General features: G+C 38.2%; 1 pseudogene; it reads left to right on the top strand.

Annotated features, from left to right (window-relative positions):
• The first annotated feature begins 9,492 nt into the window (after positions 1 to 9,492).
• Positions 9,493 to 13,223, top strand: LOC111639469 (annotated as a pseudogene).
• The last annotated feature ends 1,929 nt before the right edge of the window (positions 13,224 to 15,152 follow it).

The following is a 15,152-nucleotide window of genomic DNA, read 5'->3' as shown; positions in this document are numbered from 1 at the left end:
TCACATGAGAGATTCCCATAGACCGTCACACCAGGGTTTCCCAAGAGCTATACCCTCACGATGCAGTCAAGAAGAGCACATCTAGTCTGACGTGTCAGCCCGGTCTGCATCGATCAGTTGACTCCAAGCCGAGGTCAAGAATGACTCAACGACCAGCCGATTGACTCAAACGGAGCCTGATTTGAGCCTCCCGTTTATCCGAAGCAGGGGCCAAAGCAGTGTGTTGGGGACGTTATGTTGCCCCTCAACTACCAGGATCCCCCTTTCCGGCATACGGGATACCAGGCACGGCAAACACGTGGGTGGGCGTTCAGATCCCAGGGATGGCAAAGAAGGTTTTCTAAGCCATCTCTGGGAGGTCCCCTCACCACGGACAGGAACCCACATCGAGGGGGGAAGAAATAAGGGTGGCATTGTATTGTATACGTCCCAACATAGAAGAAATATCTAAAAAACATCAGGCACAAGTTTCCCATTAAAGTTATTTAGGTATATTTTTTCCTGTCTCAAAATTGGTGTTAATAATATGAGTAGAAATTTTGAATTATAATTGCTCAATTCTAATAAAATAACTGATGACAACCTTATGTATTTCATATTAACTTAAGTAAGTGTTCCGCTAAACAAAATTGCTCACAAAAGTGTTCCGCATCCTAGAAAAGGTTGGGAACCACTGGTCTAAAACATCATCATCAATGGGGGATCAAACTTTGGATGTTGTTCGACTGCACTTTGCACTACTGCCTGATTTTTCACTTACAAAGGGGCCAAATTCCAGGGGCACAAGCATATCATCTGAAAGTTTATACTGTTGTAAGTCAATTACTGACCACGGGTAGATAGTACAAGGTCTACCATATATTTGTCGACAACTATTTCATGTCAGTACCACTTATTCACCATCTATATTCCCAGGAAACTTACTGCACTGGGACGGTGCGAAGAAACAGGAAACAACTACCGCTAAAATTTAAAAACAAATTCACAGTAGGCCAGATCATATATTTTCAATCTGGACCTATATTAACATGTGGCTTCCAAGATGAAAAATCACAATCACAAAATAAACCAGTTCTTCTTTTATCGAGCCTTGTAAGGGCACACAATGCCCAAATTGTTACACACAAGGAGGCTACTTTGAACGCCCTGTCACCAAGATAATCCATTTCATGGTTAAATTTTACAATCGAGACTCTTCTTTGGTCCTTAAACTCAAGGTGGCAGCCTACCACTCTGAGGGACCTGCGATGTGTCCATCTGTCTGAATATGTCTGAATATGTCTGGGCTCATCCTCACCAACCCGGTCGCCCCTTTGTGGGCTCGGCGAAACCCATAATGGCCTAAGCCCATCATGGGCCCACAAATGACTCGCTTTGACAAGAGAGAAAATTGATACAGATACATGCAATGCTCATATGTATAAGAAACACTAAAATGAAAAATATATCAATATTTTAACCTTTTTAGCTTGATTATTTTAACCTACCATTGTCACGTTAATCGCGATACTCGGAAGGTACGAAATTACACAATCTGATTGGTCAAGTAGACACCAATTGGAAATATCTCTGAGTAAATTTAAAACATCAGATTTTTTCCTAATGTTAACTCTAAGAATTTCATTGCTAAAATTGCATAGTTGCAAAATAATTCATTTTTATGTTTGGGCTACAGATCGCCCAAATTTGCTACTTTTGAAGCACAACTTTCGTATGTAAATTTTCAACTATAAATTCGTATCTTCTATTATCAGGACTTATTATACAGTTTTTGCGTAAATTCGGACGTGACGAACGGGCGTGGTAGCACCGTTTGCTCGACAAGGAGCACGTGTTTGTCGGCAGCATGGCCGTCTTTGTCTGCGATTCCGGAGTATTTCCTACAGTTACGAAATCTGTTTCCAACAACGTCCCGAATGGCTTCACAAACGGTAACTATCGTAACAGTTATTCTGTAAAAGTTTAAAAAGTTCTTTCTCCAAACCCGAAATATATTCGATGACACGACTAATATTCGGAACGCATATCGGTTCTATTCACATTCAAAGGAACGTCGTCGTCGTCGACCGAGTCTGCGGCTGTTTATGGAGTATCTACACAACGGCGGTGTGTACGAGGCCCTGATTACAGGTTCATTTCCTTTTTTCGTTATCTTTACGTTTTTACCTTTCTGACTTCCTGATAGAAGTAAAGTATTTAAGAGTATACTTAACCGAAATGAACAGAGACGGAAGGACTGTTTGTCCAACGTACGTGCTCGTAGTAGGTACTTTGAAACACATTTTGTTTACGAACAAAAACTTTCACTTTCTTTGCAGCACTGTGCAACCTGTACGGGGAACGGGAGAGACCGGAAGACCCATTACTGTAAGGTTTTTTAAAACTTTTTCATTAACCGTGTTCGTTTACTCGAGAGACGGCCCGTAACTTTTTCGTTTGTAATATCGCCGGTATGTAACAGTCGAACGATAGGCGTTTGTATTTGTAACCAACATTTGAACGTACCGGTATTCGGCGCGTTAAGCTGACGCAGCGGTGTAACCGAAACGAACCCGGACCATGGAAAGTTTCCTTTTCGATAGTTAGGATTTAAATTTAAAGTGTGAACACTAACAAGGCGAATATGTTTTTTTCCCTCTATTTATACGCGTGTCTGTTATACGTGTATATTATTCGACATACCATTAACCGATTACCTGTTTTTTATTAGTATTCGAAAAAATGCGCGAAGGCATTCGCTTGTAATGTTCTTATGCAATTTTCGTTCTTGCAAAGACTACGGACGCAATAGATAAGTTACAATTCGGTAAAAGACGCGACCGAAACGAGGCGCGTTTGTAAGGTCGATCAACGCTAACGATTTCGTTGTTTTGCCACAGTTACATCACACAACAGCTGGGAGGCAACGATTCCACTCCAGTGGAATCGCTCAGGCAGGAGCTGCTGAAAACGCGCCGGACACTGGAGGAAGCGGCAGTACAAATCAACAATATTCTTGCACAAGTACGTGTACACATTGAGTAATTTTATTTTCTGTACACCACCATACTCGTACAGCTATGAGCCGTCTGGAAGCGCAAAAAAGAAATTTCAATTACTGTTGTCGACTCAAAGTTATTAGTGTTTCATCAAATTAATAATTCGTTTGGGTTGTTTTAACAGATCGAACACGACGCCACCACCGCAAGTACAGGGGAGGAAAACGAAACGGCCGAAAGCACGGGACACCGGTAGTACGAACAATCCAGCGAGATGCGATTAATCGTTAAATACTTACTTACGTAAGAAGATTTTCAAGTCGAAAAATGTTTCTTTCGTTTTGTACCTAGTTTTCTATCCGTCTTGTGTTTTTGTACCTGGTTTTCTGTAGCGCTGACAAGGGGAATGATCGGGCCGACCAACTTGCCAGGCTGGCGGCTGGTGATGAGAATATTACTATTAGTTATAACAAAATTTCTACCAAAAAGTTAAAAACTGTACTATGGAATGAAATGCTTCTGGAATGGCAGCGTGACTGGAATGCTAACACGTCTCTTACCAAGCTACTTTTTCCTGAGATTTTTAAACTTATACATAATACTTGGATTGTTGTAAATCATCAAACTGTTCAATTTTATACTGGTCACGGGCGTTTTAACTCATATTTAACTCGCTTTACTACATATAACAATAACCTTTGCAATGCAACTGATGGCAGTCTTTATTATATATTTGATTGTATTACTACTGAATGTAAAAGAAATAATATAAGGACTCACATGATTAGCAAAAGTCTTTTTTGGCCCTGTGAAGCCCATGCACTTACAGTAGACAAAATATCTCATGATTTGCTTCTCCAATTAATTGAAAAATATTTTCAAGTTACTGCAATCCATTGAGTCTTCTTACAGATAAAATCCTTCTCTTTTTACTGATGTATTTTTGGTGGAATATTGTTTCATACATCACCACCTCTGCTTCTTGATGGCACATTTTCACCTCCAATTTCCTGTGCAGCTTTTCAATTTTTCGATTCACTTTCTTTTATGTCAAATCATTCAACGTCTTTTGTGGTGCTGAAGAACACCAAATGGACTTTCGAGTGTTAAAATTCACTTATGCTCTTTTGTGGTGTTTAAGGACGCCCTCAGACTTTTGCAGCTCTTTCCACCCATGGACTTTTGTGATGTTGATACCCATAGACTCTAGAGCGGTACAACTCAGTTATTTTGTGGTGTTTAGAGACACCCACGGACTTTAGTGATGCTGAAGATATCCATGGACTTATGAAAAGTTCACAGTGACAGTTTCATATGTGTTTCTCTGCTTTCTTACGTATCAATCTTATACAGGATTCTTTTCAAAGACTTTGATTGAAAATCTTCTGTCAACTGGAACATCGCCGTTCTAGACACTTTCATTGTCACGGGTTTGCTTTTATATTTAAGTTTTAATTGTTAATATAATATTACATATTAGCATTTATGCCTTGTTGTTAATTGTTTTACAGCAAACTGTTGTTATTTTATCAGCTGTTGTAACATTATTGTTATAATTTGCAACGGTGTATTCTAATTATACTTTGTATATATACTCGATATGTAAAACCAATTGATATTAGTACATAGTACATCCATGTTATTACTATTTATGTTTGTAAATTAACAAATGTACTTAATTATAAAGAATTGTCCTGTAAAATCATAACATATAACTGCAATTTTACAATGATAATGTACTGTTATGTCTATAAAACAAACTGACAAATACTGTATTATAATACCTGATTATGCATTTGCGACATCAGGTCATGTAACCTTGTTACATTAATAAACCTAAACGAATGAATGAATATAGAAAAGGCCAAACAACTCCGTATAACGCATAAACTGCAATATCCAAACTATCGTTACTGCAGGAAGTCCAAGGAATCCACCAGTGGTCAACCTACCCCGCTCCCCATTCAAGAGTGCTAACATCAGCGTGTACAAAAGCGAGCAAGATAATGGTGCCATGTGCATTCCACAAGTGTCGCATCAGGCGGAGGGACAAGTGAATAGCAGCGAGGCCGACTTGGATCCATTTCTGGATATGTTCCAGTCCCCAGATAACTGGGAACATGAAACAAGCAGCCTGACAGATATGGAAACAGGCAGCCTGACAGATGTGATGCTCTAATTCTCAAATAAACTTTCATTTTTTCAGACACATCTACAAATTCATCCACTATTTTCTTCTCAATTTATCTTCGTCTTTGGATGGAGTGTCCACATCAGACATTAAAAATGGATGGCAATAAGCTTTACACACAGTTACTTTTTAATATCTACAAACTCGTATAATAGTAGCTTCGATCTCGACCACGTGTCCCACGTCCTTTGTCCGTCGAGCAAGATAAACGAGGACACTGATTCTGACAAAACCTTATTTTATTCTTCGTGACTATGGAGTATTCACAGAGACCCTAAGTTAAACTACTGTACAAAAGGGCATTTGTTGGCGGAGTTGACTCCAAAAGATTGGCGTAACAAAAGCGAAAGGTCAGCGTAACGAAAGCGTCTCTCATGGTCGGCGTCCGAGGACGCAGTGATGTNTCTTATTTCTTTCATTTAACTTAGATGCTCTAATTCTCAAATAAACTTTCACTTTTTCAGACACATCCACTAATTTTCTTCTCAATTTATCTTCGTCTTCAAATGGAGTGTCCGAACTAAGTGTAGCATCACATAGTGAAGGTGTGTAGACATTAAAAAGTAAAAATAAATGGCAATAATATCTACAAACTCGTATGATAGTATCTTCGATCTCGACCACGTATCCCACGTCCTTTGTCCGTCGAGCAAGATAAATGAGGACACTGATTCTGACAAAACCTTATTTCATTCTTCGTGACTATGGAGTATTCACAGAGGCCCTAAGTTAAACTACTGTACAAAAGGGCATTCATCGGCGGAATTGACTCCAAAAGATTGGCGTAACAAAAGCGAAAGGTCAGCGTAACGAAAATGTCTCTCGTGGTCGGCGTCCGAGAACAAAGTGAGGTCAGAGGGGCAAGGTCAAGCGATTGCGCCCTCTGCCCTACACACGTCCCTGTAGTGGACCAGCATATCGTATCCAAGAAGCGGACAAGTGGTCGTATAGCGCGCCCCGATAAGGTCTGTCTTCCGGTCATCTTGGCGGGTGATGATGTATATTGGCAGTCTGATGGCGTCGCTGTGCTCGTAGGAAAAGTTCCGGTGGCGGTGTCTTCACTTAGAAGGAATGCAGGTTTCAGTCTATCTATCGATACTCTTTTAGGAGAGCCCGCGATGTCTATATCAAAAAACTTTTCGAAGCGGCGACATACGCGGTAGGACCAAGATAGGCTAAACGAAGTGAAGGATGTGCTGCTGGATTAAGTACAAAGACATGCGAACAGTCTGTTAGCCGTTTCGAGACAAAGGTCATTCACTTTCCATGTCAAGATGTTGAGGACAGTCTTAACGTACAAAGGAATTGTTGCACGAAAGGTCAGCGTAACGAAAGCGTCTCTCATGGTCGGCGTCCGAGGACGCAGTGATGTCAGAGGGGCAGAAGTAAAGTATTTAAGAGTATACTTAACCGAAATGAACAGAGACGGAAGGACTGTTTGTCCAACGTACGTGCTCGTAGTAGGTACTTTGAAACNACCAGCATATCGTATCCAAGAAGCGGACAAGTGGTCGTATAACGCACCCCGATAAGGTGTCTTCTGGTCATCTTGGCGGGTGATGTTGTATATTGGCAGTCTGATGGCGTCGCTGTGCTCGTAGGTAAAGTTCTGGTGGCGATGTCTTCACTTGGAAAAAATGCGAGTTTCAGTCTATCTATCGATACCCTTTTAAGAGAGCCCCCAACGTCTATATCGAAAAACTTTTCGAAGCGGCAACGTACGCAGTAGGGACCAAAATAGGCTAAACGAAGTGCAGGATGTCATAATCACTGTCAGAAAAGAAATAAAATGAAGAGTCTGCTGAACAATGATTAATATCTTTGTTGTGATCTGTACTATTATTTATTTGGCAATAACTTGAGTCTAATGGCACAAGAGAAACATATAACTGTTTATTCATATTTGTGTTCATTGTTCCCAAATACAAAATAACAAATGTTCAAGTTAAGAAGTAAAAATAACAAATCCGAAACAAATAGATTTCGGGAATCGTGGCAATAGGACAATCTCCTTGGTATATTAATATAACTTATTACTTTAAAGCAACAAAAAAATATATATAATTTATTTAAAAAGCGAGATGAATAATTTAACTCCTCTGTTTCCGAATTTTAATCACTATAGAGTGAGAACTAGGTTCATACGAGACCAATGCCTGAAGTGCACAAACTGAGTCAGTGTAAATCACACAGCAACGATGACCTTTGCTATTTATATACTTTAAAGCTGAATAAATAGCATTCAACTCCGCAGAAAAAATAGAAGAATTTAAAGCAATTTGTTCTCCCACAATTTCATCCTGGCAGATGAAAGCTGAGCCAATGTAATCATCAGATTTCGATCCATCTGTATAAATATAAATTAAATTCCTGTCACAGTGTTGAATTTCTGCGAAGTGCTGTCTAGAGACATAATCCGAAAAGTAGATTCTCGTGATGAGCCATACACAACGCATCCGTAATCCAGCTTTGAGCAGACAAAAGCCATGTAAATCCTTAGCATGGAAACTTTGTCTACTCCCCAGAACGAGCAGCACAGTACCTTTTGAAGGTTCGAAGATTTTAAACATCTACTCTTCAAATTGCGCAAGTGCAGTAAAAATGTCAGCTAAGAATCAAATATAACTCCCAAAAACTTTGTCTCGTTGAACATTGGGATTTTAACTCCATTTACGTGAATTTCAGGGTCCAAGTGCAGACCATGCCTTCGGCAAAAGTGGATGCATGAGGTCTTCTCTATGTTGAAACTAAAACCATTAATCTTTGACCAATGGTCTATGTCAGGGATGGCGAACCTATGGCACGAAAGAAAATTTTGACGGCACGACCAAAAATTATGATTTTTTTATTAATCATAACGAAATTTTATTTTATAAATTATAAANCCATGTCAAGATGTTGAGGACAGTCTTAACGTACAAAGGAATTGTTGCAGCTGTCGCATGAACTCCATCTTCTCCACCGCCAAGGAATCAACCAGAAGTTTGCCTGGTAGTCGTAAAAAAGTGCCGTACAGCAGCTCAGCTGGGGATGCTCCAATGTCGTCTTTGATGGCCGAGCATAGGCCTAGGAGGATGAGAAGCAAGGCTGTAATCCATGGGGTCGCCTGTTGCAGATGTGCTGAAAGAGCTGCTTTTAGAGTGTGATGTTGTCTCTTGATTAACCTGTTAGCTTGGGGGTGGTAGGCCGTAGTATGACTGATTTGAAAGCCTAAGTAGTTGCTTAGCAATCTGAACAACTGGCTTTCAAATTGTCTACCCTGGTCTGTTGTGATTTTTGTAGGAACGCCGAAGCCTGCAAACCATGTGTCGATTAGTGCCTTCGCGACTGTGTCCGCTGTCTGGTCTGGTAAAGGCATTACCTCCACCCACCTCCAAAATCAATCGACAGCGGTAAGAAGGTACCTCGATCCTTCTGAGAATGGTAGCAGACCGACTATGTCAACATTGATGTGTTCGAATCGTGAATTTGGGATGAGGAACTTCGATAGAGGTGCACGTGTATGTCTGTGGATTTTCGCCTTTTGACAGGCCGTGCAAGATCGTGACCATGTCTGACAGTCTTTTTTTATATCTGGCCAAATGTANAATCGGTAAAGACATCCGCACCTTAATAGTGCAACATCATGATGAAGGCGCGACACACGAAGAAATTGCTGAAATGTTTGGAATATCCACAAGAAGTGTATCTAGAATCATAAAGTTACGTCGGGAAACAGGATCGTTGTCGCCGAGAAAGGCGCCGGGCTGAGCCCGGAAGACGACAGCCGAGGAGGACGCTCGCCTCGCTGCTGCTTCAGAGGCGAGCCCGTTTAAAACGGCGACGACACTCCGAAGGGGGCAAAATCTCCACGTGTCGGCATCAACTGTAAAACGAAGGTATGTGACATTTGTAGTATAATACTAACACTTCCAACGAAATACATTTCAATGGAAATGGCAATATTACAGAAATACAACTGTGTTAACGTCTTCTTGCTTATACAGAAATGTAGGAAACAGGATAATATATATATTTGTTTTCATAATAGGTTAAAAGAACATAATCTGCACGGACGTCGAGCTGCGAAGAAGCAGATCTTAACTGAAAGCAACAAAGTTCATAGGCTGCGCTTTGCCCAGACCTATGCAAACTGGACTCTCAATGAATGGGCGAATGTCGTGTTTTCCGACGAGACAACCTTCTGCTCAGAAAATAGCGGGACCATTTGGGTGCGCCGACCACCGTCGACGCGGTTTGACGCGAAATACGTGTGGCGCACCCAACGTAGCGGTCGCTTCACAGTAGGTGAGTTCTTACATTTCGTATGGTNGCGTAACGAAAATGTCTCTCGTGGTCGGCGTCCGAGAACAAAGTGAGGTCAGAGGGGCAAGGTCAAGCGATTGCGCCCTCTGCCCTACACACGTCCCTGTAGTGGACCAGCATATCGTATCCAAGAAGCGGACAAGTGGTCGTATAACGCACCCCGATAAGGTGTCTTCTGGTCATCTTGGCGGGTGATGTTGTATATTGGCAGTCTGATGGCGTCGCTGTGCTCGTAGGTAAAGTTCTGGTGGCGATGTCTTCACTTGGAAAAAATGCGAGTTTCAGTCTATCTATCGATACCCTTTTAAGAGAGCCCCCAACGTCTATATCGAAAAACTTTTCGAAGCGGCAACGTACGCAGTAGGGACCAAAATAGGCTAAACGAAGTGCAGGATGTCATAATCACTGTCAGAAAAGAAATAAAATGAAGAGTCTGCTGAACAATGATTAATATCTTTGTTGTGATCTGTACTATTATTTATTTGGCAATAACTTGAGTCTAATGGCACAAGAGAAACATATAACTGTTTATTCATATTTGTGTTCATTGTTCCCAAATACAAAATAACAAATGTTCAAGTTAAGAAGTAAAAATAACAAATCCGAAACAAATAGATTTCGGGAATCGTGGCAATAGGACAATCTCCTTGGTATATTAATATAACTTATTACTTTAAAGCAACAAAAAAATATATAATTTATTTAAAAAGCGAGATGAATAATTTAACTCCTCTGTTTCCGAATTTTAATCACTATAGAGTGAGAACTAGGTTCATACGAGACCAATGCCTGAAGTGCACAAACTGAGTCAGTGTAAATCACACAGCAACGATGACCTTTGCTATTTATATACTTTAAAGCTGAATAAATAGCATTCAACTCCGCAGAAAAAATAGAAGAATTTAAAGCAATTTGTTCTCCCACAATTTCATCCTGGCAGATGAAAGCTGAGCCAATGTAATCATCAGATTTCGATCCATCTGTATAAATATAAATTAAATTCCTGTCACAGTGTTGAATTTCTGCGAAGTGCTGTCTAGAGACATAATCCGAAAAGTAGATTCTCGTGATGAGCCATACACAACACATCCGTAATCCAGCTTTGAGCAGACAAAAGCCATGTAAATCCTTAGCATGGAAACTTTGTCTACTCCCCAGAACGAGCAGCACAGTACCTTTTGAAGGTTCGAAGATTTTAAACATCTACTCTTCAAATTGCGCAAGTGCAGTAAAAATGTCAGCTAAGAATCAAATATAACTCCCAAAAACTTTGTCTCGTTGAACATTGGGATTTTAACCCCATTTACGTGAATTTCAGGGTCCAAGTGCAGACCATGCCTTCGGCAAAAGTGGATGCATGAGGTCTTCTCTATGTTGAAACTAAAACCATTAATCTTTGACCAATGGTCTATGTCAGGGATGGCGAACCTATGGCACGAAAGAAAATTTTGACGGCACGACCAAAAATTATGATTTTTTTATTAATCATAACGAAATTTTATTTTATAAATTATAAATATGAATTAGAATTCAAAAATCCATACTTTAAAAATAATTTATGATTTAAATTTATAGTACTGAATATCTACCTATTATATAATATCATTTTGTAGTATGATTGATGCGGTCCTGTGGTCATGCGCATTAATTTGCTCCGTCATGAAAACACACTCCATTGCCAACGAGCCGTTAGTCTTTGTAATTCCAAGCGTTTGTATGTAGCATTTTAAAACTTTAATCATTGAGACGTTAAATATAACTATTTACAAACACTATGGTTTTATTTTAAGGAAATTATTGCATTTATACATATATTTTAAATTTACAAGTTTTTAAATTATTTTTTAGAATTTCTTATTATGGCTAGTTCAATGAAAAAATTGAAATTATCAGAAACAGGTGGTAGCAAAAAATTTCAAACTTGGTTGATCGATAGGTACAGCATGATTAATAAGGACAGTAAAGCTATTTGCATTTTATGGTCAGGAAAGGTGGTTTGTAGATCATCATCAGTAAAGCGACATTACAAAACCAACCACAAATCTCTTCTCAATCGAAGTGAAGAAGAGCAAAAGGAGTATATATCATGTGTTTTCAAAAATAATAATGCCCAAGCTACATCCTTAATGAAATATATTGGAACTCAATCAAACACTACTGCTGCTAGTTATCAAGCTTCAAAAGCTATTGCTCAATATGGGAAAACTTTTAATGAAGATGACTTTTTATAGGAGGCTTGGTTGCAATGTGCACAATACTTATTCGAAGATTTCGAAAATAAAGAAAAACTTATCCAAAGAATTAAAGATATACTATTAGCTAGAAATACGGTAAAAGAGAGAAATTTGAAAATGGCGAAAAATGTAAGCTTTCAACAACAAATAGATATAAAATCTTGCAATTTTATTTCCGTTTGCCTTGATGAGTCCACCGATATAACAGGTTCAGCTCGTTTAGCAATTTTCGTATGTTATTTCGTTCAAAATAACGTTAAAAAAGAATTAATAAGTTTATCAACACTAACAACAACAAAAGGAATAGATATTTGTAATGCAGTTATGGATGCATTGGGCAAAAAAGAAATATGTACTGTACTTCCAAAATTGTATCAGATGCAGAACAACTGATGGTGCTCGCAGCATTATTGGACAGGAAAATAGGTTTATAAATTTATTTACAAAACATATTGAACATTCAATTCTCGGATTACATTGCATTATTCACCAGCAAGCGTTATGTGCCAAGACAAGTTTGAAAATTTTGGATGATATTATGAGTTTGGTGACAAAAGTAGTCAATTTTATATCAGCAAGGGCTCTAAATAAAAGAAAATTTCAAGAATTGTTAAACGAGGTAAACTCATCATACAATAACTTATTTTTGTACAATAATGTACGGTGGTTAAGCCGAGGAAAAGTTTTGCAAAGATTTGTAGATTGTTTGGAGGAAATTAGGTTATTTCTAAATAATGAGATTATTATTAAACAATACAGTCAATTAATGGATGCAGAATGGCTTGCAAAACTATTTTTTTTTACTGATTTATGTTCTCACTTAAATGAGCTAAATATCAAACTACAAGGTGTTAATAAAACGATCATTGTAATGTTTGACTTAATCAAAGCGTTCAAAGTCAAATTACAAGTTTTTAATCGCGACATTCTTTCAAATTCATATAAACATTTTTCGAATACAAAAATTTTTTTTCTGACATTGAAAGTCATATAAACCAAACCAAGAGAAACTAACAAAAGAATTTTCAGCGATAATTCAATCCCTGATCCAGGAATTTTCTGCAAGATTTACGCAGTTTAGACAATTTGAAGAAACTTCAAAATTTATTTTATATCCCGATAAAATACTGTTTGAAAAATTAAATTTAAAACTCTTTGATTGGTTAAACTTGCATGACATAGAAATGCAATTAATTGATTTCCAGTCAAGCTCCATATGGAACCAAAAATTTGCTGATTTAAGAAAAGATTTGGAAGTAATTGAAAATAATCGATTATTGGGTATAATAAATAAAAGTTCCGAAGATGAAATTCTAACCACATGGAATGCAATTCCTGAAACTTTTGATTTCTTAAAAACATTAGCAAAAGCAATTTTATCAATATTTTCATTGACGTGGGCATGTGAGTCGATATTTTCTGAAATGAATTTTATAAAAAATAAATTTAGAAATAGGATGACGGACGAATCAAGCTCTGCATGTGTACTTTTAAAAATAACAAAGTATAATCCAGATATAAAATTCTTATCATCTAATATGCAGCAACAAAAATCACATTAAAAAACAAATGTTTATGTGTATTTTGTAAAACTTTTAAATTACCCTTAATAAACTGCAACAGATGTGATTTTTAAAATCATACAGTATTATATTAATGAAATTGTTTAATAAAATTTTTCTCTCTTTGTTTATTAAATTATAATTTTTTTCTCGAGAGTGAAAAAAAGAAGAAACGTAAAATAAAAAATAAAAAGCAAAAAAGGGAAAAATATAAGAATCATAATTTACTAGACAATTTTAGTGTGGCACGTTAGTAATTTCATAAAGATTATTTATAAATTTCTGGCACAAACAATGAAAAAGGTTCGCCATCCCTGGTCTATGTGATTTAAAGAGGTTTGCAGTTGTCTCTCGATAAAGCTCATGTTGCTAGACTGGCAGGAGATCTGGAAGTCATCCACATACAGAGAGTGTTTCACACTTGGGGAAAGACAGTTAGCTAGGCTATTAATTTTAATTAAGAACAGAGTCACACTCAAAATAGAGCCTTGAGGGACACCTTCTTCTTGTGTGAAAGGCCTAGATAGTGTGTTGCCCATCCTGACATGGAATCCTCAATTCTGTAAGAAGTTTTTTTTATAAAAGCTAGGAAATTACTTCGCAACCCGAATTCATACATGTCACGGAGTATCCTGTATCGCCAACAGCAATCATAAGCCTTCTCTATGTCAAAAAACACTGACACTAAGTGCTGTCGTCGAACAAACGCTTTGCGTATACATGTTTCAAGGTTAACCAAATTGTCCGTGCTACTTCTGTTCCTACGAAATCCACTCTGATGTGCTGAGAAATAGTTCTTTTCCTCTAGGGGGAACATCAGGCATCTGTTTACCATTCTCTCAAAGAGTTTACACAGGCAATTTGTCAGAGAGATCAGTTTGTAATTAGAGGGATTCTTGTGGTCTTTACCAGGTTTTGAAATGGGGATAATAATTGATAGTCTCCAAGAGTCAGGAAAAGTATTTTCTGTCTATATTCTGTTAAACAGATGCAGATTGGAAAGGGAATTGTTTGACAGATTTTTAATCATGCTGTAGTGGATTTTATCCAGGCCTACAGCAGTATTCCTTGAGAGAGAGATCGCTGTATGTAATTCGATTCTGGTGAATGGCACATTATATTCCTCATTAGATAAAGAAAAGTTTAAACACTGTTTTTCTCTTTGGGCTTTATAAACCTGAATATTGCTGGATGAAGTAGATAACGTTTCACCCAATAAATCAGCAATACCCTGTATATCGCTGATTATTGTGCCATTATTTTCCAGCATGGACAGAGAGTGAGAAGCATATTGCCCATTAATTTTATGGATTTTATCCCAGACTGCTTTTCAGCTAGTGGAAGATGTTATGCCTTAAACATACTTCCTCCAAGAATCCCTTTGGCTTTGTGCCTTATTCTTCTCGCATTTGCCTTTGTTTTTAGAAAAGCAACTAAATTTTTAGCAGTGGCGTATCTTTTGAAAATTCCCCATGCTTCTTCCTTTTGTTTTTTAAACGCTGCCTCGCAATTCTTATCCCACCGTGGTTACGGATGCTTTGGATATCTGGTTGATGTTTTCCCCATTGTTTTTTGAGCTGCCTGTATAATACTGGAAGTGAAACCTTCAACTGCGTCATTAATACCAGCAATATTCACCGTATCCTCCGTGATGTTGGCCATACAAAAAAAACAGGCCAATCCGCTGTTTCCAATTTCCAGCGTGGTGGACAGGCTGTTAACAATATTTCTAAAGTATCAAGGCAGAGAAAGCTGTGAAAGTGGTCACTAGAGAGTGGATTAGATCCAACCTCCCATGAAAGTGTTAAAAACAGGTTTGGACTTGCTAAGGAGAGATCAATGGTAGTGAATGTTCTTGTTGGAACATGGAAGTATGTCACTT

This window comes from Centruroides sculpturatus, unplaced genomic scaffold, assembly GCF_000671375.1.
Source record: "Centruroides sculpturatus isolate CEXI.00-Female unplaced genomic scaffold, Cexi_2.0 scaffold1148, whole genome shotgun sequence".
Taxonomy (NCBI): Eukaryota; Metazoa; Arthropoda; class Arachnida; order Scorpiones; family Buthidae; genus Centruroides; species Centruroides sculpturatus.
This window is presented reverse-complemented; position numbering and strand designations above follow the sequence as displayed.